The following is a 6,000-nucleotide window of genomic DNA, read 5'->3' on the forward strand; positions in this document are numbered from 1 at the left end:
GACGATGCTGAAGATTTGCGTAGTTGTATCGACTGCCCTCGATTGATTCTTCTCTTGAGCAATTTTTTTTCTTTTATGGAGATTTTTTTTGAGGTGATTCTTTTATGGAGATGGGAGTGTTGTGTCTGAGAGGGCCGCTCGTTGCCTTGGGCTGAGCACGAAAAACGGGCCTAATTAACCACCGGGCTCCGAAAAAGCTACGTAGCTGCCCTTGCAACTTGGGCCGCATTTAGCGCTAAACGCACCATGAGACAATGATCTAACGTTCATGAATGTCTAGCAGATAAAATCGAACGGCCAAGAATGCCCAATTCGTGAGAGAGCAGTGATTAGGTGCAGTTTTACTGTTCTTAATTTGACCTCTTGTCCTTCGCTTAGTGTCAAGAGACCTTTTGCCTTTATGTGTTTTTAAAATATAAACCGAAAAGTTTAAATACAGATTCCACAAAAAAAAAACGGTTATACTCCCTCCATTTACTTATGTAAGGCCAGTAACAGTAATCGAGGCAAAATTAATTATTTTTTTCCATACTAGCAATCTGTTAATACTTACATGTATGCAGTCATAATGACAATTAGCTACTTCCTTCACTCAGTTTTTTTGCATGCATAAATGATCACAGTAAACAAAAAGAAAAGCCGACTTGTAAAGCAAGCATTAAATTTTGTATTGGTACGTGTAATCTGAGTTTGTGGCCTTGTATATAAAAATGAAGGGGGTAACATATTTTTGACAAGTACAATGACAACAATGCTTATTCTGAGTGCTGCGAAGAGTTTATAGCTTCAAGATTAAGAATGAGTTGGACATATATACGATCGTCATGCATGACGACCAACTTAGTAGAAAAAAAAATGAAGACACGGCCGGCTTTGTATGCATTCGATCGATGGTGTGGACATTGAGATGTGCGTGCGGAGGAAACAATTAACGAAGGCGCACATACTGAGGCCGGCAATCTTGCTTTATTAATAGATATAGATAAAGATATAGATGATATTTAACCTGCATATATTTCAACCTTTCCGTCCAAACGTAGACGCATATATTTAAACCCGCACTTAAGCAAACCGGATGGTATTTATCAAAGTTCGGATAGAAAATAGCATAAATCATTCATACATAGCATGCAAATTAAGTCTAGTACAACAATCTCTCAAATTCGACTAGATTCCGGATGTCTAACAAGTTTTTCATCCATGAATCATGTCGTTCCACACAAACTCTCCTTTCAACTTTATCCAACATTTTGTGCATGTAAATGGCCGTCCCTCTATTCTATGGTACACCACGACAAAGCGCGCATGCTAATATAATGCGTAGACAAACCTTGAGTGAATGAATGAATGAACAAGTTAAGCAAGACGGAGCAAAACTTATGATCTCGTCCTCTGCTGTGTGCAGTGCCCACCTTGCCTCGAGCTGACGAACCACGTCGCAAGACTTGGTGATACTGGTCTGGATAGCGTACCAGCGATACGATAACGACCTCACATTGTGTTCTTGAATGATGTACGTACATGTCATACGACGCAGTGTGCTTTCGTGCGTGAAACGTTTCATGCACTTGATGCCAGAAGACCTCCTCTTTGCTCCTGCCTATGAAATATGCAGATACGCCAACCACGCATCGTGTAACAACTTATCCTCCATGCTTGAGTAACTCGCCATCATTCGTACTCTAAAAACGATAAAACATTTGAAAATAAGCTCAATGACAACTGCCGGGCGTGGTGTCTGTCATGGATACAACATCGGGGGCGGAGGTGGATGGTGCGGATGTAAACCAAACGGGAGAAGGAGCAGAGTGGATGGAAATGGGACTGGGAGGGGGGCTTTGATGGGCCGGAGGTGTTAGTCCTACGTTTCTGGTGGATCCGGACTCCCGCAAACCTCCCCCCACTCCCCCACCTTGTCTCCAATTTGCTTGAGAAAATGTGTCTAGACCGTCCCGCGAACCGATACAGAACCGTGTTGAATGGCTTCCACGGTCCGGAAGGATGCGGGCGGTTTGTAGGTCCGGCTTGGAGATGCCCTTATACCATATTTTGACCAGTACGACAACATCAACACTTATTCTGAGTGCTGCCAAGACTTTATAGCTTCGGGATTAAGAATGAGTGAGACATATATACGTCGTCATGCATGACAACTACTCCCTCCGTCCCATAATATAAGAACGTTTTTGATACTATACGAGTGTAAAAAACGTTCTTATATTTTGGGACAGAGGGAGTAGCTTAGTAGAAAAGAATGAAAACCCGGCCGGCTTTGTATGCATTCAATCGATGGTGTGGACATTGAGATGTGCGTGCGAAGGAAACAATTAATGAAGGCGCACATACTGAGGCTGGCAACCCTCAACTGGCCTCTACAACCATGAGCACCCACTGATTTACCTCAACACCGGGTCTGGACCGGAGCACCAATCTGATTTGAGCCACCCACACCCACCGGCGGCGACAGACTGAGATGGGTTCCCTGCTGATGCCGCCGCTGGGCAGGTTGGCCGCCAAGGCTGCCGAAGCGCTCGTGGCCGACCTGCTGCGGGCGTGGGGGCTGGATAAGGCCTGCCAGAAGCTGGAGCGGCACCTCTCCGCCGTCCAGTGCGTCCTGCTGGACGCCGAGGCCAAGAGCCGCACCAATCCTGCCGTCCGTCGGTGGATGACAGACCTCAAGACTGCCACCTATCAGGCCGACGATATCCTCGACGACTTCCGCTATGAGGCGTTGCGTCAGCGTGCCGCCGTCCAGTTCGGGCGCTCCTCCACCGCACGCAAGGTTTTTCCTCGTCCTACATTCCCATTCCACTCCAGCCGGCCATGTTTTCAGTTCAGGTTTTAAATTTGGAAACGGGTGTCGTTTACTTTTAACTTATTTATTTTCAAATGGAAGCCTTTTAATTTCACTTTTTTATATATCAGGTGTTGAACTACTTCACCGTCCATAATCCGGTTGTTTTCCGTCTCTCAATGAGTAGGAAGATGAAGGATTGCCTTGATGTGATAGATGAACTGGTTGCAGAGATGAACAAGTTCCACTTCCTACAACATATTGAGACACCAAGCACTCTCCATCCACAAACACATTCTCACGTCGATGAATTGGAGATTGTAGGCAAACAAGATGAGAAGGAACAAGTGGTGAAGATATTGCTAGACCACGGCCACAACCGTCCGAGTGATAATAATAATGTCATGGTGCTCCCCATAGTTGGTATGGGGGGGGGATTGGTAAGACCACCCTTGCTCAACTTGTGTACAATGACCGGAGGGTGGTGCGTCATTTTGAGTTGATCATATGGGTATGTGTCTCTAAAAAGTTTGTTATTGAAGATATAATCCGATCTATAATACAAGTGGCCACAATCAACACGTGTGATTTGACTGAGATGGAGGCATTGCACAAGGATCTTAGTCGAGTGTTGGGCAAGAAAAGGTACCTCCTAGTGTTAGACGATATTTGGAATGAAGATGTACAGAAGTGGGATGATATGAGATCATTGTTGTGCTCACATGCTGGCTCAGGTACTGCTATAATTGTGACAAGCCGCAGTGATCAAGTTGCTTCTATCATGGGCACCATTTCTCCACATCGGATATCACTTCTGAACGAGGATCAATCATGGGAGCTTTTTCATAGAAACACATTTGGAAGGCAGGTGGAAAAGCACGAGGAATTTATTTCAATGGCTAAGGGTATTGTCCACATGTGTAAGGGATTGCCTCTTGCTATCAAGACCATAGCAGCTTTACTTCGTTTGAAGCATCACAATCAGTGGGTTTCCGTTCTGAATAGTGATGTCTGGAAAGATCACATCCTCACAACTACTGGGATTGTACCTGCACTACAGCTAAGCTATGATCACTTGTCATCAGAAGCAAAAATATGCTTTTCTTTCTGTGCTATTTTCCCCAAGGATAGCCCAATGGATAAAAACATGTTAATCCAGCTATGGATGGCAAATGACTTTATTGCATCAGAAACAAGAGGCCAACAAATTTTTGATGCGCTAGTTTCCAGATGTTTCCTCCAAGATGTGGAGATTCGGAAAAATCTGTTCTATGGATTTCGAGAAGAATTCGTCCACCGACCAACTACTTGCAAGATGCATGATCTCATGCATGATCTTGCTGACTCTGTAAGTGGAAGTGATTTCTCTATTCTACAAGAATATTCATCACGTCAAGATATTCTACAAGGATCCATAGATACCAGTTCATTACAGCATGAAGTTCGACATTTGTTACTTGATTATGTAAGTGATAAAACGATTGCAGCTATGAAGAAAATTCTAGCTCCCCGGCCCCGCACAATATTAATGTTCCAAAGGAAATCTTGGCTTGGGAGTCCTCTGAATATGTCCACGTCAAAATTCATGTCCTTGCGAGCACTGAAGACAATCTCAGTCAAGACAAACATGACAAACTTGAAGCATCTTCGCTATCTAGAATTTTCTAATTCTGATATATCTGAATTGCCTGAAGCAACTACCATGTTGTATAGCTTGCAAACGTTAAAGCTCAGTGGTTGTCACAACCTTAAGAAATTACCAGAAGGCATGAGATGTATGAGCAGCCTTCGGCACATCTTCCTTGTTGGGTGTGATCGTTTGGAGTGCATGCCACAAGGTATTGGTCTGCTGAATTCTCTATAGACATTGACAAGTTATATCATTGATAGTGGTGTAGGTCATGGAATTGATCAGCTGAAAGATTTGAATCTAAGTGGTGGTCTTTCTTTAACTGAGCTGAGAAAAGTACATGGTGCAGAAAATGCTAAACAAGGTAATATGTCCGCCAAGCATGATTTGAAACGATTATCACTCGATTGGTATGGAACGTACAGCTCAAATTATGGAGATGAAGTTGATACAAATGCAGAAGAAATACTAGAGGCCCTTCGTCCCCACAAAAGGCTTGAAATTTTACTGTTATATAATTATACCGGTGCGAAATTGTCATCATGGATGCACAACTCTACACTGCTAGAACATCTCAGTGAACTTCGTCTGGATTTCTGCCGAAATTGCAATGATCTTCCACCATTATGGCAGCTGCCCTCTCTCGAGTACTTGTATTTGGATAGTTTGCACAGCTTGACAAGTATATGCATTGGCAATGATGATACATACAATGGGGAATCCTGTATTTCTCCACCTCCCTTGTTTCCTAAATTGGAAACCATGATAGTTACCTACATGCCTAAGCTAGAGAGATGGCATCAGGAGGTGGCAAGACAAGTAGCGGTTGTATCATTCCCTCGGTTAAAGAAGCTAGATATTTGGACATGCCCAAGATTAGAGAGGTTACCGGAGGGACTCCTACATCAGCTGCCAGCCCTTGAGGTACTACGGATCGGAGGCTGCCCCAACCTGGAGGAAGCCTTCTCAAGAGGAGGCTCCTACTGGAATTTGGTTGAAGCAATTCCAGAGAGATCAAGGAATTTGGCTTAAGAACTTCCACGGAGACCCAGGTGCTAAATTGTTCGCTTGCCTTTGATGGGAATGCATGTGCTTGTGTATTCTGATGCCAGCCTCGTGTAATTACTTATGCCTTCCCACTTGTATATGTCAAAACTCAAAAGCACTTGTATTTGTTGTTATCACGCAATACAAACATTGCGTTAGGGCATCTCCAACGCCGACCCTCAATTGACCCGCAATCGTCCGGACCGCGCGGTCCGGACGTGTTTTGCCATCCAACACCATGACAACATCTCTAGATGGAATGTATGGTGCTCTCAAGAACCTAACAATTTTGAATTGTCCAATGTTAGAGACAGCACTGGAGGGACTCCTGCAGCACTCCCAGCTCTCGAGAGAAGCTGGAACCTGAGTCACTCTGTTAGTACCACAGCCAAAGCTTCACCGAAGGAAGGTACTCCGAACAACTGAAGCACAACAAGGTCAGACAAGTTTAGTTAGCGGATGGCATGGCTCAGATGGCACAAGGAAATGGTGATAAGTGAAGACCGACGGCTGAGACAAACTGGACGTA

At 44.3% G+C, this 6,000-nt stretch overlaps 1 pseudogene; it reads left to right on the plus strand.

Annotated features, from left to right (window-relative positions):
• The first annotated feature begins 2,473 nt into the window (after positions 1-2,473).
• On the plus strand, positions 2,474-5,456 carry LOC123084637 (putative disease resistance protein RGA3; annotated as a pseudogene).
• The last annotated feature ends 544 nt before the right edge of the window (positions 5,457-6,000 follow it).

Source organism: Triticum aestivum, chromosome 4A (assembly GCF_018294505.1).
Source record: "Triticum aestivum cultivar Chinese Spring chromosome 4A, IWGSC CS RefSeq v2.1, whole genome shotgun sequence".
NCBI classification, from domain to species: domain Eukaryota; kingdom Viridiplantae; phylum Streptophyta; class Magnoliopsida; order Poales; family Poaceae; genus Triticum; species Triticum aestivum.